At 39.1% G+C, this 23738-nt stretch overlaps 1 long non-coding RNA gene across 2 annotated transcripts; it reads right to left on the bottom strand.

Annotated features, from left to right (window-relative positions):
* Window positions 1–1835: 1835 nt before the first annotated feature.
* LOC128584043 (uncharacterized) lies at window positions 1836–23632 on the bottom strand. 2 transcript variants are annotated; one of them, XR_008379617.1, is made up of 6 exons: window positions 23068–23632; window positions 20614–21453; window positions 15841–15990; window positions 10049–10235; window positions 4680–4758; window positions 1836–3230 (listed from the first exon to the last, which is right to left on the bottom strand). It is a non-coding gene; the product is annotated as an uncharacterized LOC128584043 (long non-coding RNA). The 2 variants fall into 2 exon arrangements; XR_008379618.1 differs by having other exon boundaries at window positions 15850–15990.
* Window positions 23633–23738: the final 106 nt, after the last annotated feature.

The raw sequence follows: 23738 nt of genomic DNA, 5'->3' as shown, positions 1-23738 counted from the left end.
AATAATGTTAAATATGATGCTTTCCAAATTCCTCAGAAAACCATGAACATAGTGAAGCAAATATAAATGAGATTTAACTAGAATGAGGTAATAAGGTACATTTTTCACATTTACCTTAAAATATAAAAAATTACTCCTCAAATCGAAGTAGGTCAGTTTTTGAATGTGTACATTGCTTACATATGTGTGTTCTTGGGTAAAAGTTGGAAGAATCATAATGTTCAGTTAAGAGCTGTTTGAAATAGTCATATATAGAGGTTATTGTTATGCATGTCAAGTTGCTCATTCTCATCATTTAAAATGCCACTTTATAGGTTGGCTCCTGTGGCTCAAAGGAGTAGGGTGCCAGCCCCATATGCGGAGGTGGTGGGTTTAAACCCAACCCCGGCCATAAACTGCAAAAAAAAGACCAAAAAACCACCACTTTATAATTCCACAAAAAAATATATATATAGAAATCACAATTAAGGACGCATAATCCTTTTAAAAATAGCCTGAAAATACACCAGACTCAGTGGCACTCTCCTGTAGTCCCAGGCCCAGGCAGGAGGATCGCTTGAATCCAGGAGTTGGAGCCACAGTAAGCTACGATTGCACCCGTGAATAGCCACTACACTCCAGCCTGGACAACACAGCGAAACTTTATTTCTACCAAAAAAAAGAGAAAAACTCATAAAAATATATCTAAATTTATTATTCAGGGCTGGCTAGCTTATAAAATATTAAAAACTTAGCTGACTAAAGATTTTTTAAATGTATGTATTTAAGTCAGTAAACATTAATTATCTAGCTATTATATATAAAATAACATGTTAGGCAATGTTGATATACTTTCTGAAATACTAAAGATTAATTAAAAGTGAAAAATTAAACTTTGCTTTCTTCATTTGATAGGCTGAATTAATGATAGTAACAGAAATTTTTTATTCTCACTTTTGCTGTTTAAAACATAATACTTAGTTTAAGATATAATCCTTAATAGTAAGGATTTAAAAATTACAATTTATATTTTCTTAAGTTTTCTATTTTTCTTTTGTAAAGGGGTACCCCACGGCTAATAATATGGAAAATTAAGCCAGTTCTTTTTTATTTTTTTGCTGCAGTTTGGCCGGGGCCAGGTTCGAACCTGCCACCGTTGGCATATGGGGCTGGCACCCTGCCCTCTGAGCCACAGGCACTGCCCGTGAAGCCAGTTCTTAAAGAGACATGTAGTGCCGCAAAGTAAAAATATAGCTCACTACCCTCAAACCACCAAAAGAATCCTTATTTCTGCTTGAACTAAGAGCCTACATTTTGAAGTTTTCCTATTTTTGTCTTCATTCAAGTCTTCATAATTTTCCTGACTTCCCAGTGATGTTTTTCTGTGAGGGCTATTGAGTTCTAAAAGCTAATTTATAGTGACTCAAATTGAGTTTCCCTTGTTTGCAGGTAACTCGATACAGGTACTTATGAAACTTTTTCCTTCACAACCCTTTTTTTGATACACATATCCACATACTCTCTCTCCATAAATTACTATTCTATTATAGTTTTTATACAGTCATTTTTTTCTTCTCTTACATAGTATCTTACATTTCTAGAGATCTAAGATGGAACTGTGAATATCAGCATCTTAGTTCATTTCAGCCAAGCATAGTATTTATTTGTTCAGTACTTAACCATGTGCCAGGCACTATAATGTGTACAGAAGTGTGCCAATACACAAAACAGCTAAAAGTCCAATGCTTACATTCTAGTGAGTGGAAATTGACAGTAAATAAGTTCAGAGCAGGTCCTCTGAAAACAGCATTTCATTCGATGGCATTTCTGTTACAACGATGAGGAAAAAGAAATCAAGTCCCAGCCAAGGCCATTGTAGAATTTGCATGTTCTTCTCTTGTCCGCATGGGTTTTCTCGTTTCTTTTCACATCCCAAAGGTGTACACAGTAGGTCAATTGGCATGTCGACATGGTCCCTGTCAGAGTGTAGGTGTATGTGGGAACATGGCCTGTGATGGAAGTGGCATACCAGCCAGAGTTATGAGAGGCTCCCAAGACCCTGAACTGTGAAACTCCTCTTTTATTTATCTTTCTTAAATGTAGGTATAGCTTACATTTATTTCAGTGTTTAATATTACAAGGGTTTTGGTCCTTATTTAGTTATGTTTTGTGACCAGAAATACACTACAGGAACTTAACTCTTTTTTATATTAATTAATTTATGGTAAAATTGGTTTTGTTGTACATCATTTTGCTTAGAGTCACCATTTCCAAGTACCTATTGACAACATTAAGTGAGGACTTACTCTACAACATGTCAATTAGTGCTAGGTATTTTAAAGAAAAACTAGGGAAGGAAATCCATTGATAAAGAAAGGTTACTGTTTTAGATAAAATGATCCACAACAGTTTCTCTAAGTAGATGACATGTGAGCAGAGACCTAAATGAAGTAGAGGAAGGAGATAATGTAGCTATTGCGGAAAAATTGTAGATAGACAGATCAACAATTTCATTTTCAAGGGCAGCCATGGGGCTTATGGCTGTAATCATAGCACTCTGAGAGCCAGAGACAAGTGGATCACTTGAGCTCAGGAGTTTGAGACTAGCCTGAGCAAGAGCAAGACCCAGTCTCTAAAAATAGGTGGGCACCTTTGTCCCAGCTACTTGGAGCTTGAGGTTGCTATAAGCTAGGATGTCACAGCACTCTACAAGGGGGACAGAGCAAGACTGCCTCAAAAAAAAAAAAATAAATAAAGGAAAGCCTTATTTTTCACTTGGTATTGTATGTTTAAAAGATAGGACATCCTTTTCACTTTATAAACCAATTTCACATAGTTTTTTACTCCTTAATCTTGTACCTGTTCTCCACCAGAGTTAGAAAGCAAAGTTTATTAAAGAATTTAAGACAGGCTCAGCACTCATAGCTCAGTGCTTAGGGTGCTGGCCACATGCACAGAGGCTGGCAGGTTCAAACCTGGCCTGGGCCTGCTAACCAACAATGACAACTGCAACAAAAAAATAGCTGAGCACTATGGCAGGTGCCTGTAGTCCCAGCTACTTACCTGGGAGATTAAGGCAAGAGTATCACTTAAGCCCAAGAGTTTGAGGTTGCTGTGAGCTGTGACCATAGCACTCTACCAAGGGTGACAGTGAAACTGGCTCAAAAAAAAAGAATATAAGACAAGAAGAGATTGCCAGAGCAAGGTGATATTTTCAAAGTATTTCATCAGGCAAGAATGTCTGTGGTTACCTGCAAGGAAAGTGTAGACATGAGGATCATCAGGCTTTTGAAAACTCTCAGGCTTGTAAGAGTTGAGAATACAGTAGTAGACAATGGAAATGGGGAAAGAGAAATGTTTTAAAGACTCATTTGCTAAAGCAAAGAAGGAAATTTATCACAGGGCCAGGAGTTTATTTCATGGAAACCAAGACTTATCATCATCCAAAACTAAGGTAGTCATGCTCTTACCACCATCTTTCCATGACACCATAATGGTGTGCATGAATGTCCTGGCTGAGGGTCTTAAGAACTTCAACAATGCCAAAAACAGAGGCAAACGCCAGGTTCTTATAAGGCCCTGGTCCAAATTCATTGTCCAGTTTCTAACTCTAATGATGATGCATAGTTACACTTGATGAATTTGAAATCATCAGTGATCACAGAGCTGGGAAAATTGTGACCCTCACAGGCAGGTTAAAACAACTGTGGAGTAATCAGCTCCAGGTTTGATGTGCAACTCAAAAGATCTAGAAAAATGGCCAAATAATCTGCTCCCATCCCACCAATTTGGTTTCATTGTACTGACAACTTCAGCTGGCATCATGGACCATGAAGAAGCAACAAGAAAACACACAGGAGGGAAAATCTTGGGGTTCTTTTTTTTGCAGTTTTTGCCCAGGGCTGGGCTTGAACCCACCACCTCCAGGATATGGGGCCGGAGCCCCACTCCTTTGAGTCACAGGCGCCGCCCCAATCCTGAGATTCTTTTTCTAGGGATGTGATATATACTTAAAAATAAAATGCCTCAATGGACAAAACTAAGGCAGTCCTCCCTTCCTAAGATTTCCTGTAGTGTCATGGCCTCTCCTTTGTGCCTCTTTCTACACAACTGCTTTATTTGTTTTAATGTATTATTTTTATTCTTCTTTGCAAATTTATTGCAAACTTATTTTCTCAACATGGGGTAAAAGATGGCTGTCTCACAGAGGACATAACCTACCCTGAGGTTGAGTTCTAGAGGACAAAGTAACCGGCTCAGCTAGGGAAAGGTGTTAAACTGAGTAGGATTGCCAGAGAAAACAAGTGCCATATTAAATTGGGATTTTAGACAAATGTTCATTCAGTATAAGTATGCCCCATGCAATATTTAGGACATACTTAACACTAAAAAACATATTTCTTGTTTATCTGACATTCTAATTTAAGTGAGTGCCCTGTATTTTTATTTATTAAACCTGGTAACCCAAAATCTGGTATAAGCACCTGGTCAGAAAATTGCCAAGAACCTGCTCCTGGGAAGGGAAGTATTCAGAAAAGGTGGGCTGTGTAGATACCAAGATACTGTAAAGCAAATATAAAGAGATAATGGATAAGCTCAAAGTAACCAGAATATAGGTGTGCATGGAATGTGGAGGGAAGTGAAGCAGTTACGACTAAGGATTTCAGCCTAAGCATTGTGAGAACAATAAGATCTATTACCTGGGCTGAGTGCCCATAGCTCATGGTTAGGGCGCTGGCCACATGCACTGGGGCTGGTGGGTTTGAACTCGGCCCAAGCCTGCAAAACAAACAAAAAAATAGCCAGGTGTTGTGGTGGGCACCCGAAATCCCAACTATAAGGCCAGCTGAGGCAAGAGAACCACTTGACCCCAAGAGTTTGAAGTTGCTGTGAGCTATGACATCACAGCACTCCACTGAGGGCAACATAATGAGACTCTGTCTCAAAAAAAAAAAAAAAAAATATATATATATATAAAATAGGAACCACAGAGGGACAAAAATAGCTTTGAAGAGAAAGATGTCAGACTTATTAAATATGAAAGTGAAGTTATCAACCAACATATAGGAGAATGTCCTAGAAAGAAGTCAGGGAATAGTGACTTTTATAGAAGTAATATTTAAAGCAATCCCAGTTGTACCATCTCAAGTATATCTCAGATCATTGCAAGACATTTCAAAATAATTGAAATTTACAAAATTAGTTTTAATGTAATAAAAACTCTAAAACTACCTGTTATGAGCATAGTACTACTCTAAGGGAGCAGTATGTTTCCTTCAAGGGCTTAAATATAGTCTAATATAGAGTTGCTGGCTCGGTGCTTGTAGCTCAAGCGGCTAAGGTGCCAGCCACATACACGAGAGCTGGCAGGTTTGAATCCAGCCCGGGCCTGCCAAACAACGAGAACTACAACCAAAAAATAGCTGGGCGTTGTGGCAGATGCCTGTAGTCCTAGCTCCTTAGGAGGCTGAGGCAAGAGAATCGCTTAAGCCCAGGAATTGGAGGTTGCTGTGAGCTGTGACACCACAGCACTCTACCCAGGGCGACAGCTTGAGGCTCTATCTAAAAAAAAAAAAAAAAGATATATATATAGAGAGAGAGAGAGACAGACAGACAGACAGAGTTGCTCATTAACGAAAGGCAGATCTGTGAGTACTCCAGTGAAGGTTTGAAAAAAGTCACATTATGAAAAGATGGAGAGAATCTAGGTTAAATCTAACTGGAAGAAAAAGTGAAGGTTTCTAAGAAGTAGTATTTAAACTGGGGTTAAATATAGAGAGGTAAATTTGAGTGAGACTTTAAAGGATGATTATAAAGGAGATGGCATCCTGTAGAATAGAAACAGTTTTATCAGTGGATGAAGAAGCTAGTAAACAGGTCAGATTCTTATATTGTGGCTATAAAATTTAATTCCACTTCCAAGGACTCATAAACTAGAAGACATGATGTTTACAACAGCAAGCATAAAAATGTATGGATCACTGTCACTTATGAGAAGAGATACAAATTGTCTTAACAAAACGGGAATCAAAGAGTTGGGCCGGTACAATGGCTTATGCCTGTAATCACTCTGGGAGACCCAGGCTGGTGAACTGCTTGAGCTCACGACTTACCCGGCCAGAGCAAAAAGCGAGACCCCTGTCTCTACTAAAAATAGAAAAACTGAGGCAAGAGGATCACTTGAGCCCAAGAGTTGGAGGTTGTTGTGAGCTATAACACCAGGGTACTCTACCCAGAGCAACAGCTTGAGACTCTGTCTCAAAAAAAAAAAAAAAGAAAAGAAAAGAAAAAAATAATCAAAAGTCCTTGCCAGATTAAATTTTCTGTCCCCCCAAAAGTGCCTCAAGTCAATGAAGTCTTGTTTTATTCAATTAAGTTCCAGTCCCCTTAAGCACTTTCAAAATCTAATTCCTAGTGTACCTTGCTGATTCTCCTTAGTCATGCTGACTTATTTCAATTCTTTCAATGTGTGATCTTTCCTTTTGTATCAGGCTCAGCAGACCACAGACAGATTATGCTGAGATTTAACCCTAATTACCATGGCTTCACAGCCAGAAGAGTGTAATGAGAACAATCATGGAAGATGTCTCTGTGAAGGAGGGAAGTAAGTGTTTGCTTATACTATGAGCCACTAATATAAATCTTCAGAGGCATGAATCCCAACTTTCAAAGTTTCAGGCTTCCCCATCTAGGGCCCTGATTGTGTAGCAGACTTCCCAAGCTGAGCACTCAAATATACCTTCAGTGCTGTGAGCCTGTCAAATGCCATGTCTGCTCCTTCACTGCAGGAAATAAAAGCTTCTTTGTTAAGCTCCAGAGAAGCCTCCTGGCTCCCAAACTTAGCCTTTAACTGTTTAAGTGCTCTCAGTTTTTCCTTATCCATCTGTAAGGTATTACTTGTCCTAACAATAACTGGCCAGCTCTGGTGTCCTTGCAGGCATTGTATCCCCTGTATCTTTCAATTGCCTGAATTGCATGGATATCAGGACTCTCCTGCTTTGGGATGCGTTCCTAGGTCACTAGTGGTGAAATCAACAGTAAGGTAGCCACTTATGCCAGGCCCTGAGTAAGTCATTCCCAAAACCAATTTTACTGCCTGTTTTTGTTGCGTGAAGTGTACATGAAGCCGCGTTGCAGAGAATAAACAAGCATCTGAAATGTCAGAGAATAAGGAAGGCTACCGCTTTATCAGGCATGTAGCAAAACCTCTTTATTCTACTAAAGCTTATATAGGCAATACTGCATGTACACACTATTAATCAATAATCTCCTAAAACAGACCTCTAACCACCTGGCATCTGATTGTCTAACCAATAACAATACTACAAACCTTATCTAAAGTTATTCTTATACTATGCAATTAAAATAGCAAACCACAAAACAGAAAGCCAGTGGTGAAGGTGGATACAATGCATGACCTTTATCAAACCATCTGGAGTCAGTCATCCATTCTTGGGGAGTACTCAGGAAAATTCCTAAGATATACAGAAACCTACCTGCAGGCTCAGCCTCCTACGAGACTAGATTACTAGCCATTATGAAGTTCTACCCAGGCTTTTTTCCTGCATAGCCCTCCAAGACTTCAAACTTACACTCACAGAATTAATTTGTTTAAAGGCTTTTTGCCTACATTTCCCCTTTTCTTTTTTTATTATGTGTTGTGCCGCAGAGATTAAGAGCTGCAATGAAATTGTGTGGCGAATAAGGAAGGCTGTAGCTCTCTCATGGCATGCAGCAACTCTATTTCTTCCACCAAAGCTTATACAGGCAATACTACATGTACACACAGTTAATCAATAAATGTATGACTTAAACCTTAGCCCCAGGCCTCTCACTGCCTGGCACCTACGGGTCTATGGTTTAACCAATAACCACTTCACTAGCATTATCTAATAATGCTATTCTTATACTAAGTAATCTTATACTATTATTCTTATACTAAGTAATCAAAAAACAAAACCACAAAACAAGGTTCTGGAGACATAAGCTGCTTGAATGCTCGACCTAATTTAACAAACCATCTAGAGGCAGTCATTCATCTTTAAGGAGTAGTCTGGAAATTCCTGAGATATACAGGTACCTGCCTACAGGCCTGCCCCCACCAAGCTGGGCCTTTAATCACTTCTACAAGACCAGGCCTTTAGCCACATATGGAGTTCTATCCAGGTTTTTTCCTTTCTAACTCACAAAAGACTTCAAACTTGCCTTCACAAAATGGAACCATTTAAATGTTTATTTATAGGCTTTCCACCTATAATTTCCCCTTTTTTATTGTGGTTTTGAGTGTTTATATCACTCATCATTAATGCAAAAATCGCAATATGTCTTTCATTTTCTTGCATAGCTTGATTAATTCTCTTACACACAATATATAAAATCAAACACAAAATTAACAACAATGCAAATGATCCTAAGGAACTTCCAATTAGACCATTAATTTTTGACAATAGATTTAACTGTTCTATTCCACCAGCAATTCCTTTTAAAATTGCATATCCATCCACTTTTTCCAATTTATGCTGAAAAGTGGAATGCACTTCATGTTGTAAATTAACAATATCAGCAGTAAAATTTTCATGGTTTAACAAATGTTTTTTCACTTTTTCCCAAGGGAACTTAGTTTCATTGTACATAACAGGGGTAATACAAAAAGATTACATATTCCAATCACATTTCAATTTTATCTCTCTTTTTAAACTGATCAATTCATCACCTAACATAACAACAGCCATGTTCTAAATCTGATAATTCATTACATATTTCAGTATCAATGTGTTTTTGGGCAGTCCATAATCCTTCATAGTTTTCATGCCAATCTGTCACAAAGTTTTGAGTCTTAATATTCTCAGTCTGTGTAACACTAGCAATAGCAGCTGCAGCAGTAACTGCAATATTCCCCAGGAGGGCAGCAATGAGCAGACCGATGAAGCATCTGCTTCTTTTCAAAATCTTATCTGCTACAAGTTGCAGGATAAACAGCGCTGCGGACTCTTGCCAAGGTCTGGTTAAGTCGACTGGCAACCACACTCCAGTGCGAGCTCTTAATAAATATAGTTGTTCCTTAGATGGATTAAAACTTAGAGAATTGTTAATGCAAGTAAACATTTGGCAGGTGGGACAAAACAACTCTCCTGTTCATTTATTCCAAGTTACATTTCCTTTTAATCATACAAAAGGCAATTGTAAACATGCTTGATGTACTTAGTATCATTTACTACAAACTTCATTTCATATTCTTGGAGGTCATTGTTATACTACAATCCTCCAGTCCAAGCCTTAATAGGTTGTAATGCTGCAGCAATTTTCCATAAATGTGTTTGTTTTGGATATGCTGCATTGCCAGGCACAGGGCGTGAAAAACCCCCATTACTCCATGAAATGTATTCAAAAGCAGATACTGACACCTTACTCTCATTTTGTTGGGTTTTAAAAGACATGGTTGATTCAGATGTTGTATTATGTAAGCCACAGGTCCCCAATCTACCACTTCTCCATCTGTGGTGTACATAAACATACATGAAAATTCTCCTTTACATTTAGTTCAATGTACCCAGTCATGAATTTCTGAAAATGCATGCATTCTACAGGGTGGCAATTCAGGATCAGAAAAAATGTTATCAACACAAACCTTGTCTAGAGAGTAAGCACTTAATATAAAAACTTCAGATCTTTGTTTTTGGTTCTCGGGCCTATGTTTATACAAGCTAGCCCAAGTTTGGCTAGACATATTAAGACAATGGGAGTGATCTCCAAAACATGTACGGGGGTCAATCACTTCAGTGCTATAATTGAAAATTACCATGCCTTCTTCATTAGGTCAAAATGGTCCTCTGGTATCATATGGACCAGGGAACCAGGATGACTCATTAACATAAGCAGGAACAGTAGGTTCTAGCCAACTAACTCCTCGAAGTAAAGGAGGGTTAGGAAAGTAAGTCCAATATTCATATTTTTGTCCTTGAGTCTGAACAGTCAAAATGGCCATCATTGTTAAGAACAAATTAGGGGCATTCATTTGTTGGTGGGTATAAATCACCAGAGCCTCTACTTGATGGCACAATTTCTTTACCTGCCCCCAAGTCATCGGGGGTGCTTCCTTTGTCTGAGGTAGAGTTGATCGTCTCTCCCTCCCAGGATGCTGTCAGTCTTAGTCTCATCAGGTGGGACATTACTTGTTCCTCTGCAGCTGGGGCATGTGTCCAGGGGGCTATGTTGAAATTTCAAATTTTTGTCTGGAACCCAAAGTTTGGTATCTCCTGTAGAAATATAAGCATAACCTCTAACCCATCATATGACATGTGCTGGTATCCATGAATTTGTTAAGGTTTCTTTATAATAAATGGGCTGATTTAATGAAAGAGAGGTAATTTTGATCCAATGATTGAGCTGGAGTCTCATTTTTGTCATTCATATTTAAAAAATTTAAAGTGAAAAGAGCTGAACATAATCAATTTCTCAGGGTGATATTCTATTGTTCTCCCCCTTTTTGTTTTAATAACATTTCTTTTAATGTCCAATTTTGTCTTTTAATGATGGCTTGTCCTGTGCTATTACCAGGGATTCCAGTAATGTGCTTAATACTACGTAATTTAAAGAAGGATTGACATTTATGAGAAATATAAGCAGAACCATTATCTGTTTTTTGGGCGGGAGGCGGATTTGAACCCGCCACCTCTGGTATATGGGGCCAGCGCGCTACTCATTGAGCCACAGGTGCCACCCCTATTATGTTTTTATAGTTAGAGGTTTGCCCATGACTGAAAAGGCTTCTAATAAATGAGAAATTACAGCATCAGCCTTCTCAGAAGTCATTGCTGAAGTCCATGAAAAATGAGAATACGTATCTGCAGAATGATGAATGTATTTTAATTTTCCAAATTCTTGAAACTGAGTAACATCCATTTGCCATAATTGATTAGATGATAGTCCTCTAGGATTGACTCCCATAGGTAAATGTGGGGCTGTTAAAGACTGACAGGTAGGGCAAGAGTGTACTAAATTCTTGCAGTATGCCAAGAAATGTCATGTCTCCTTTTTAAAGCTTGGGCATTAGTATGATGTAATCTGTGCTCATGTTGACCTGCTAATTGGTCAATAGTTTGATTGCCCAACGAAATGGGTCCTGGTAAGTTAAATGAGCTCTAATGTGTGTAATATATATGGGGTAAGATCTGTTTCTAATCAATTGCTGAAGGGAAGAAAACAATAGAGTAAGTTCTTATGTATTAAATGGCAAAGTGACAGTTTCAATAGTTTGTACAATGTGAGTAGGATACTGTGAATCTGACACAATGTTGACGGCTCGGTCAGGAAAGTCTGTTAAAAGCAATATAATAGCAAATAATTCTGCTTTTTTTGTACAGATGAATAAGGGGATTGTTTTATGAGATGAGGACCTACATACTCAGATATTCTTATTTTATTTGCGTCTGTATAAAATGTTTCTTCATGTGGTATAGGTTCTAATTTCACTATTTTAGGTAAAATCCAAGGATTTCTAAGAAACTGAATTCTTTTATCTGGAGGAAAATGAGTATCTATTATTCCAATATAATCTGATAGTGTAATTTGCCATTCAGTATTTAACGTAAGTAAATCAGAAATTTGACTATTGGTTAGAGGAACAACAATTTTTTCAGGATCTCTCCCTATTAATTGCCTTAAGCGCTGCCTTCCTTTCAATATTATAAAGGCCACTTTTTGTATGTATGCTTCCATCCTTTTGGATGCCTTATTAGGCAAGAAGCACCATTCAACAAAAGCTGTTTCTTGTAGAATCAGTCCTGTACAAGAGTGTATTGATGGAAAAACATGGATATAAAAATTATTAATTTGGGGTGAGGAAAAGAAGAGCAGGGAGAAAGAAGAAGGGAGTGGGGTTGGGCCTTGGTGTGTGCCACACCTTTTGGGGGCAAGACACTATTATAAGAGGGACTTTACCTAACAAATGCAACGAGTATAACCAGATTTCGTGTATCCTCAATGAATTCTCAACAATAAAAAATAAATAGATAAATAAATTTTTTTTTAAAAAATTATTAATTTGAGAGATTCGGTTTAATTGAGCATCCTGAATATGTTCCTCAATCCACTGTAATTCATTTTCGGCTTTAGGAGTTAGCTGTCTAGGGCTATGAAGGTTAGGGTCTCCTTCCAGGATAGAAAACAAATTAGCAAGAGAATAAGTGGGGATTCCTAAAGTTGGCCATATGCAATTAATATCCCCCAATAATTTCTGAAAATCATTTAAAGTTCAAAGAGAATCTCTTCTAATCTGAACTTTTTGAGGGACAATATCTTGAGCAGTAATGCGGTATCCTAGATATTCCCAAGGTTCTTGAGTTTGAACTTTATCTTTTGCTAACTGATGACCATATTCCTTAAACCTGAAGCATGCTAATTGATATAATTCTTGTAATTTATTAGGGCATGGATAAGCCAACAATATATCATCCATATAATGTAAACAAATGCCTTTTGGAAAGGATTTTCTAAGTGCTTCTAAAGGTTGATCTACAAATAATTGACATGAGGTGGGGTTTTGAGCATGCCCTAAGGTAACACTTTGCAATGAAATCTCTGGGTAAGTTTCTCATTATTTAAAGAAGGAACAGTAAAAATAAATAAATAAAAAAAAAAAAAAAAAGAAGGAACAGTAAAAGCAAAACATTCCGTGTCCTTTGATTGCAAATGAATATTAAAAAGCAATCTTTTAAATCAATAATAATTATAGGATAATGTTTTGGTATTAAAGTAGGATTAGGAATGCCAAGTTGTAATGAACCCATGGATTGAATGACTGCATTAATTTTTCACAAATCTGTTAACATTCTCCATTTACCTGATTTCTTTTTAATTACAAAAATTAGAGAATTCCATGGACTGGTGGAAGGTTCAATGTGTCCAGCTTGCAAATGTTCATCAATTAACTGATGTAGCGCTTCTAATTTTACCAAAGGAAGGGGCTATTGCTCCACCCAAATGGGTTTATCTGTTTTCCACTGTAAGGGAAGGGCGAAGCGCTGGGCAGTGGCCCCTAAGTAAAACCCCAGGCCTCTTTTATCATGGCCAATCCAAGTTTTTTCAGGTTTTCTAGAAGGGCGAGACTGTGTTAGATCGTAGCCCATATTAAACATTATATTCTTAGCAGCCTTTGACACCGTAGGGATGGTAAGTATAGCTCCCCATTGTTGCAATAAGTCTCGGCCCCATAAGGTGAAGGCTATAGGTGCAATATAAGGGCAGATATGAGCTACTTGTCTTTCAGGTCCTTGACAATGTAAATCAGAAGTACTTTGTTGAATATTAGTCATTGTTCCAAGCCTGACAAAGGTAGCTTTTACTTGAGCTTTTGGCCAACGCTCAGGCCACATGTGAGAAGCAATGATAGAGACATCTGCTCCTGTGCCCACTAGCCCCTCAATTTGAATATTACATTCAAATGTCACCTTACATTGAGGGAGAACATCATTCAGAAAAGTATGCCAAACAACATGTTTTCCGGTGTTTCCAAAACCACCTTCCCTGGTAATAGGGGCTGTTTTGCCTAATTTTGCCTGTAAAATTAATATTTGAGCCACACAATGTCCTGCTGACAATTGGATATTTTTTGTGGCTGAAGCCATTGCTGAAATTTCACCCTTATAATCTTCGTCAATTATTCTTGGGTGTACACTAAGTCCTTCCATAGTAAAACTGCTTCTTCTTGGTATTAATCCTACAGTCCCTGAAGGTATGGGACCATAACGTCCAGTGAGTAATTTTTTAGGGAATTCTCCACTGTTTTTTTTTTTTTGTAGAGACAGAGTTTCACTTTATTGCCCTCGGTAGAGTGCCGTGGCGTCACACAGCTCACAGCAACCTCCAACTCCTGGGCTTAGGCGATTCTCCTGCCTCAGCCTCCCGAGTAGCTCACTGAGCCACAGGCGCCACCCAGGAAATTCTCCACTGTTAAGGTTAACATCTGTTAATATAGGAAGATACAAGGCTGCACTTCCTTGAGTAGCATGAAATAAGTCCTGGACATGAATTTTGTTAACAGAGCTTAGCTCTGATTCATTTCAGCGTGAGCCTGGCTGTCGGTCACTGGGAATTACTGAAGACGAAAGCTAGAATTGTTTGTCTGAGGGCCTCGAGCTAGGCTCTCATTGGAGTTTCCCTGATTCTGGATAGAAGACATTGCTGTCTGATCTTTAATCGAATGGCATTCATTAGTCCAGTGTCTACCTTTGCCACACTGGCGACAAATACCTGGTGGCTTAGTTTCTGTTTTAGTTTCAATTTTTCCTTTTCTACACTCTTTTCTAATGTGGCCAGGTTTTCCACTCATATTACCAGTTTCTAAAGCTGATACCAGCAGGTTGGTTTGGAAAGTGCCAGATCCAACTTTGCGGCAAACGTGAAAATATTGATGAATAGTAACATTATCCTCATTTTTGAGACCTGCCATAGCCTTTTTACAATCAACATCAGCATTTTCAAAAGCCAATTGCATGAGTAACATTTTTTGGGCATCCTCACCAGAACAGATCTTTCAATAGCTAATTATAAGCGAGCAATAAATTCAGTATATGGTTCATTATTGCCCTGAAAAATTTTAGTAAAAAACGGTTTGATTAGTCCTTTATCATCTAAATGCTGCCATGTGGTGTAACATCTCACAGGTTTGCGATAAAAGTTCATTATTAAAATGACCTTCTGCAGCAATGCCCTCAAACAGACCAGACCTGTTAGTTGTTCATAATTAAAAGTAGGAGGATTTAAAAGTGTATTGTGACAAGCTTGTTTTTTCGCCTCCTCATTCCATCATGCTTTAAATTGAATATATTGTCCTGGACTCAAAGTTGTCTAAGCAAGAGTATTCCAATCTATAGGAATAAGTAAATGATCTCCACAATATGATCTTAAAACTCCCATAACATACAGCGAGATAGGGCTGTAAACATGAACAGCATCTTTTAAATTTTTCAAGAATTTTATTTCAATGTGGGCATAACTGGTTTGGACGTGCCCATCTTCAGTTGTTTCTCTTATTATGGGAAAAGCCAATGCATTATTCAAAGGAGTATTAGTGGCCTGAAAGAGAAATGATGAGCACTTGGCATTTTGAACAATATTAAAAGTTGCCGGGTCAACAGAAAAATGGATTTTAGTGACAATATGAGTATCTGGAGGCTTTGGCCATGACGGATAAAGAGCAGGAGCAATGGGAACTACAGACTCATTATTCAGAGCAGGAAAAAAAATTTTAGGAGCCTCCGAATAACATTTTACAATGACCTGAAAGCACTGAGTTAACATCTTTTTAATATTGTTTATTTCCTCACTATCAGATAAGTTGGCAATAATACAATGACAGTCATTTTCAGTTTGATCTTGTTCTACTTCCTTTATATCAGGGCTTTTCATAGGTTCATCATAGAAGGGTTATTCAACACTAGGCACCTCTTTGGGAAGCAGGGGAGGAAAATTTTCAAGACCCTCAGCATCACAACTAGACTGTAAAGGTTCCAAAGTTCCTTAGTTCCACAGTAACTAAGTGATAAGCAGCCCAAATATCCCTGCTTATGCATTCCCCACTTTGATGTGCTCTCCTAAGTGCCTTACCCACATTCCTCCATACTTTTAAATTTAACTGACTTTTCTTTCCTGGAGTAAACCAATAACAGTGCTTAGCCACTACTTGAAATAATCCTTGTAAAGTCTTGGTTTTAACAGTAGTACCAGTATTTTTAATAAAGTTTTTAATAAAGCCACATACTGGTCTTCTAAAGACTGAGAATTCCCCCATTGTTCCCTTTTCTTTTGCCGAAAGTCTTGCGTACTTACACTGCAACATTCTTCCTTTTGGTTTCAACGTACCAAGCTTACCATAAGCTAACAACCACTCGAACAAGAAGGCAATCCCGAGGAAGCGGGCCTGTGCTGTCCTCACGAAGCACGTTCTGCTGACTATGCCAAGATGTTGCGTGAAGTGTGCATGAAGCAGTGTCACAGAGAATAAGCAAGCATCTGAAATGTCAGAGAAAAAGGGAGGCTACAGCTCTATCAGGCATGTAGCAAAACTTCTTTATTCTACTAAAGCTTATGTAGGCAATACTGCAAGTACATGCTATTAATCAATAATCTCCTAAAACAGACCTCTAACCATCTGGTATCTGATTGTCTAACCGATAACAATACTATAAACTTTATCTAAAGTTATTCTTATACTACGCAATTTAAATAGCAAACCACTAAACAGAAAGCCAGGGGAGAAGGCGGGTGCAATGACTGACCTTTAGCAAACCATCTGGGGGCAGTCATCGTTCTTAGGAAGTAGTCAGGAAAATTCCTAAGATATACAGAAACCTGCCTATAGGCTCTGCCTCCTACGTGACTAGATTACTAGCCACTATTGAGCTCTATCCAGGCTTTTTTCCTGCATAGCTCTCCAAGACTTCAAACTTACACTCGCAGGATTAATTTGTCTAAAGGCTTTTTCCCTACAGTTTTCTTGCACCACTTGGTGTACCATTTGTGTCAGTTCCAGTCCTCAGAGAAGCAGATGCTAAGGAGAGATTAGACATGGCAAGATTTGCCTATGAAGGGTAAAGTGTGAGGGCCCAGAATTGGAAGGGAGAGCCTTTAGACCATGTTGGAGTTCTGACCTCTGTAAAAGTTGGAAGAAAAGGAAATATTAGGTAGAAAGAGCCTCAGAGTGAAATGTATTAATAGCTGTAAGATGGGTCTCATGCAGGATGATGAGAAATTTCCCCAAGCCAAAGTTGCCCCTTAGTGGAGTTCTGCATTGAGCAGGAAAGAACAAGTTGTGCTGTTGTGCTTGATCACCAGCTAAGGGTGACTTGAGAGATGTGGCATTGGCATGAATGCATGGTAGGTACAAAGGGGTGGCAGCTGGCTGTCAGTCACCTATTCTCCCCAGAGAAGGTTTGTAGGTTTTCTTGAAGGAAATCTAAGTAGCACACTTCTATGGGCACCATACCAACCAAATATCACAATATACTCTAAAACTCTAGCAATTAAAACTATGTCCTACTAGAAATGACCGAGTAAAATAGAAACAGAGTGGTGAACTCAGATTCAAAGTCAGATATACATCTGTATGTGTGTGTATATAATTTAGTAAAGAAAATGTGATGGATAGCATTTCAAATAGTTTTGTCTATAAATGATGTTGAGACAATTGGCTGTCCATTTGGAGGGAGGGTTTTAAATTTACATCCTATTTCATATGTAAAAAAAAATTCCAACTGGATTAAAGAACTGAACATTAAAAAAAATTATATATATATATATATATATATATATAAAATCACCAGACTACATGGAAAATTAACCACACAAAAGTATCTCATCTCTTTGACAGTTAAACAGTTTTTTCAAAAAGTATAGAGTCCAAAGGACAAACAAAAAAGAAATTTCAACAAACATTGGTTGCATGATAAACAGCAGGAAGAGTAGTAGTAGACTTAACAGAGTAAAGAAAGTTACAATCTAGAAGACCCCAAAGTGATTAGAGTGGAAAAGGAAACTAATTTTGTCCACAAAAATCCAGAAAGGATCAGGGCAGAAAACACAAAGGCAGAGTGAAAATACAGAGAATGGCTACACATCTAGGTCTCCCCCCCAATCCCACATAACCAAAGGACTATCATCCCTCCATACACACACTTACACACACCTCTTTACACTGCCATGACCACCCAGGAGACAGAGATTTATTTGGGGGAATAGGAGAGACTCTTAAAGGACAATAGTCCCTAGATAATAGGGAATTGTGAAGTAGGACTAAAAGTGAGCACTAAGTGAAAACCTGAATACCAAATAGTGAGACCTCTTGTCTCCCCCTTCTGCCCTCCACCAATGCCTTTAGCCAGGCAAGATATGGGGGAATCTCTGGGGAAGCTCTCTTCCCGCAGAGAAAAGACTTCCAAAAACTAAAACCAGGCATGGTGACGCAAGACTACAATCCCAACACTTTGTGAGGCCAAGGCAAGAGGATCACTTGATCCCAGTAATTGAGACCAGGCTGGACAACATAGCAAGACTCAGTTTCCTCAAAAAATTAAAAAATTAGCTAAGTATGTTAGGGGCCACCTATAGTCCTAGCTGCTCAGGAGACTGTGGCAGGAAAACAGCTTGACCCCAGGAGTTTGACGCTACATTGCTCTATGATCATACCACTGTACTCCAGCCTAGGTGACACAGTGAGACCCCCTCTCAAATTAAAAATAAACTCAATATTTTGTGAGGGGTAGGGGAATGGCTATGATTTTTAAAAAAATCAACCTAAAGCAGCTCAGGGCTTGGTGCCTGTGGCTCAAGTGGCTAAGGCACCAGCCACATACACCTGAGCTGGCGGGTTCGAATCCACCCCAGCCCTGCCAAACAATGATGGCTGTAACCAAAAAATAGCCAAGCTTTGTGACGGGTGCCTATAGTCCCAGCTACTTGGGAGGCAGAGGCAGGAGAATTGCTTGAGCCCAGGAGTTGGAGGTTACTATGAGTTGTGATCCCATGGCACTCTACCCAGGGAGACACCTTGAGGTGCTGTCTTAAAAAAAAAAAAAAAAAAAAAAGCAGCAGCAGCTTAGTAAGTCTATAACCTTGAGAACAACAAGACAGGCCAGGGCCAAACCACAAAGAGCTTTCAGTACTGTTCTAAAGAGCCTTATGCTACAAAAATCAGAAACTACTAAAAGATTTTAAAGAAATACAATATGGTCAAATTTGTTCCACAAATTCATTACTCAGTGGTGTAATGAATTGACTGCCTAGAGATAGAAATTAGAGACAGCAATCTGAGGCTTTCAAAGATGTAATATAATCTTTCTCAAATTTGATACAGTAATTATTAAATTGCCTGCTAACATCTGAGTAGTCAACCTTTGGGAGAAAGTTTATTCTTTTCACTAGCTATAGAAAATCTGCTATGTTTGAAGACATCCCAGAGTAAGTACTGCAGATACAATGGTAAGACAATTCCCTGGACTCAAGATTTTTCATCTACATAAGACAGTTATTAATCAGAAATTATACAAATAAATATAAATGTACAAGTATAAAAAGTCCTATCAGGGAGGGGTGCATGGTGTTGTAAGTGTGTAATGGGGGACAATTAATATTCTGGTTGTCTTCATAGAATCTAATCAGTACTCCATAGGGCAACATCAATGGCATTTAGGAGGAGTTAACATCACCCCAGCTCCAGGGATAGGCATTGATTTGTCTCAGCCAATCAGTGCTTCACATTCCATAGACCACAAATCTCTAGGATCATAGTAGACAAATAACCTAAGTTAGTCTAAACATGTTGAAACTGGAAATATGTAAAAAAAATTTTTCGATGTGGATGTTCTTGGCCACTATGATACAAAAGGAGTAAGTCTTTAAAGGAATTGGACAGAGAAGAAAGAACTGAGAGGCAGAAGGAAATCAAGTTCTTGCTGATACTATTAAGTTAAAAATCAACTCAGAAATTCATATCTTCAGGCTTTTCCCATTTAGCTAAGTTCTCTGATCATTTAAACCAGTTTGAATTTTTTATTTTATTTTTATTTAAGTATTTACATATTTATTTATTTACATGATACTTGTAACATAGCAAAGGGGATCTGAGCTCAACAGAAAGTCCAGGAAGGCTCTTTCACGGATGTGGTAATTATGGCATCATTTGAAGGATAAAGCAGGAGATATCAAGAGATGATTAGTGTAAGAATAAAAAAAAAAAAAAGATGATTAGTGGGAAGAAAGTTTCAGGCAAAGAGAATTCCTATGGAAAAGCATTATGGCATGAGAATCTGAAAGAAGAATATATGAAGATGCAGCTGGAGAGGGAAGCAGAAGCAGGATAAAAGGGCCTTATAAGTCTTTTGGCCATTGAAATATTTTTACTAACATACAAGGATAAGACACAAGAGACTACACATACATCCTTACAGAGTATAGCCCTTCACAATGAATTATCTAGCTCAAAATGTCCATGGTAGGCCAGGTGCAGTGGTCCACGCCTGTAATTCTAGCAATCTGGGAGGTTGAGGCAGGATTGCCTGAGCTCATAGGTTCAACACCAGCCTGAGCCAGAGCAAGACCCGGTCTCTAAAAACAGCCGGGTGTTGTGGAAGACAGCTGTAGTCCCAGCTACTTGGGAGGCTGAGGCTAGAAAATAGTTTAAGCCCAAGAGTTTGAGGTTGCTATGAGCTGTGATGCCACAGCACTCTACCAATGGCTACAAAGTCAGACTCTGTCTCAAAAAAAAGGTCCATGATGTTGAGGTTGAGAAATCTTGCTTTAGGAATTCAACCTACAAATACATTGGCATACATAAAACTACTTTTGTACAATCATTTATTGCTTGAAATTGCAAAACAATTTAAAACAACACAAATATACATATACAAGAGATGAATTAAATAATTAGGGTAATTTATTAATGGGTTGGCTCTATGTATACAGTGACTCAGAATCACTACCAAAACATACTCTAAGTTAAAAAACAAAAGGAAAGTGAAGAACAGTTTATATTACTGTTACCACATTACAGTGATGGGTCACGTAACGATGAGGATATGTTCTCAAAAATGCATCATTAGGTGATTTCATCATCATGCGAACATCATAAGGCGTACTTACATAAACCTGGACAGTATAGCATATTACTCCTAGGCTATGCATCTGTACAGCATGTTGCTCAACACTGCAGGCAATTGTAAAGAAAATGGTAAATATTTTTGTATCTAAACATATCTAAACATAGAAAAGGTATGGTAAAAATAAAGTATTATAATCTTATGAGACCACTATCTTATATATGGTCTGTCATTCACCAAATCAGCACGATTGTATTTTAATTAAAGATAAATAGTATATATTTATATATACACATTTTCAAAACTGCAAAGAGGCTTTAGGTCTAGGTCTAGTTTCTTCTCCCATGAAGATCCAATTATTAACACAATGAGAACTGTCAAGAAAGAAAGGAATTTTTTTATTTCTTTTTTTTTTTTTTTTTTGTAGAGACAGAGTCCTACCTTATTGCCCTCGGTAGAGTGCCGTTGCCTCACACAGCTCACAGCAACCTCCAAATCCTTGGGCTTAAGCGATTCTCTTGACTCAGCCTCCCAAGTAGCTGGGACTACTGGCACCCGCCACAACGCCCAGCTAGTTTTTTGTTGCAGTTTGGCTGGGGCTGGGTTTGAACCCGCCACCCTCGGCATATGGGGCCGGCACCCTACCCGCTGAGCCACAGGCGCCACCCAAGAAAGGAATTTTTTAATACAAAGACATCTTGTCAGGAGAATGGAAGAAGTTGCCTCAAATCCTTCTCCCAAACTAAGGGAGATGAGGGTCTTTTGAAGGCGGGGCCATGTGCCTTAAGGTGGTGGCATAACTAACAAAAGGCTAAGTGCATAGAAGGCAGGTTGCAGAATATCAGCTCCTTTGTCTTGCAGAAAATTCACCACTTCTGAGAAACTGTAAAAGACAAGTAGTTAAGGAAGAGGTTTATAAAGAAATATATAGGGGTCACTGAAATTTGTTCATAGGGCCAGTTACATATATATTTGTATTTATATATTTACTTGGATATGCACAGAGTATTTCTGGAACAGGACTACATACATACTTTGTGAGGTCCCTGTTCAAACATTTTTAAGAATTTCAAGACAGTGATAGAGTGTTAAACAAAATGTTTAACTATACAAGTCACACATCCATAAAGCTGGCCCTGTTCTGGCAACATACACAAGAAAATGGAATAGTGGTGATTCTGCAAGGAAAATTCCAAGTGTGGCAGGACAGGGACTGAAAGGAAACTTGCTTTTCACTGTATCCTTGCCCTTAAAGGAAACTTGCTTTTCACTGTATCCTTGCCCTTTAATTTTGTACAGGTAAAGGTAAAGGTATTAATTTTGTACAGGTAAAGGTAAATTTTTTGTACAGGTAAAGGTAAATAATTTTGTACAGGTAAAAGCATTAATTATTCAAAACAAAGGGGGATCTTGCAAAAGAGTAGTAACCCTTTGTAGTGGAACTCTGTCCACTGCCTGAAGAAAAGAGCTTCTGCTGGTGTAAAACTGGTTTTAGTGCAACCCTGCCCTCAGACTTCACCAAACACTGGGTCCTGAGTTTTAGGGCCTTGCTCTGGCCTCACTCCATGATGTGTGAACTCCATGGAATCAAAGCACGTGGACACCTGGACCCCCTTCTCTCCTCTGTGGTCCATGTTCTGAGCGCCTCAAATTCCCTACCAAAGGTCAAACGTGCTTCCAGGGTCTGCACAGTCCTCTTCCCAAGCTGTGTCCTGAGGAGCAGCCAGGGAGTGATGCTTGGACAGAAGGCAAGCGTGTACAACTCCCAGGGCAGAAATGTTCTTCTCGTTGGGCTCAAAATACATTTTGTCACATCAATCACATCAATTATCAGGCTCTATAATCACGACTTAATTCGATTATATTTTCTGAGCTCCCCTGGAAATTAAACTACAAATCTAGATTTTTTTAAAATCGGAACGTATTTTGTTTTTAATCAGGCACCTGCGCCGTGTTGTCCCATGTTTTACTGTACTGCTAAAAGGTGTCCACACGTAAGTAATCTGGCCAAAACATACACTACAACTCCCAAGGTGCACCGCAGGGCCAACGTGCACCCTCCTCCCCTGATTTTCCAGTTTTCAGACTACTGGAATGTAAAGGACTGGCAGGCTAAACCAGCTGAGCCTGTGTTAAAGAAGAAATAAAGGGATTCTCCCAAGAACGAACGGGATTAAAATAAAAAGACATGTTAGGGCGGCGCCTGTGGCTCGAAAGAGTAGGGCGCCGGGCCCCATAAACCGGAGGTGGCGGATTCAAACCCAACCCCCGCCAGAAACTGCAAAAAAAAAAAAGACATTACAACCGCCCAGCGCGTGACTATACACCGCGCAATGTGACAATTAGCGCGAACGCAGAGACGATTCTTCCTTCGCTTAAACAAGTGCGCAAGACCTGCCCATAGATAATACAGATGTACCTGCAGAGAAATTCTAGAATAGCAAGACAATACCGGTAGATGTGTTACGGTAGCTGTTCGCCACTTCCCTAAACTTACCTGCAGAATTATTCCCCGAGGTTGCAAACACGTTAAGAGCACTGCATTCTCAGGAAGAGTAAAGTATGCTTTTCAATGGCCAACTACTGGGACCCAGACGGTGAAATGGCTTGGCGGGAAATAGGAAATTGTCGACAGACTTCTGTAGGACGTTAAAATCGCCAGATTTTAGTGTCCAGTGGGTGGCTGTTCACTCCTACGATTCCTTAACAAGTCTTGGTGTATTTCGGATCGGCTGAAATGGCTCAACATTCCTTTGTCTTTATAGAAAAAGGTTTAAACCTCCCCCCGTCCCCCGCTTACGGTCTGACTGGCAGGGGGAGCCTGCCTTTAAAGAGTGCCTGCAAATTTTCTTCCTTCTCCTGGTTAGTCTCAAGGATGCTTACTTCTCGGGTTTGCTTTACTTTTTCCTCAGAGCTGAGTCCCAGTACACGTGACACACCAAAAATCAAAAGCAAGCCAACAAAATCCGAACAGCAACTGGACGTCCGCAACCTTCAAACACAGAAGCCGCTCCGGAAGCAACACAGACCCCGCGGCCTCGCGAGATCCTTCGGCCCTAATGAGAGCCCGGGCCAGGAGGCGGAGCCGAGAGAAAAGGAAGTCCTAGTTAGGCCCTCCCACCTCAGTCGCGTACTCCTCCTCGCGAGAGTGCGGAGCAGTACGGCCTG

This window comes from Nycticebus coucang, chromosome 4 (genome assembly GCF_027406575.1).
Source record: "Nycticebus coucang isolate mNycCou1 chromosome 4, mNycCou1.pri, whole genome shotgun sequence".
NCBI lineage: Eukaryota > Metazoa > Chordata > Mammalia > Primates > Lorisidae > Nycticebus > Nycticebus coucang.
Note: the sequence above shows the minus strand (reverse complement) of the source record. Positions and strands in the feature narration are given on the sequence as shown.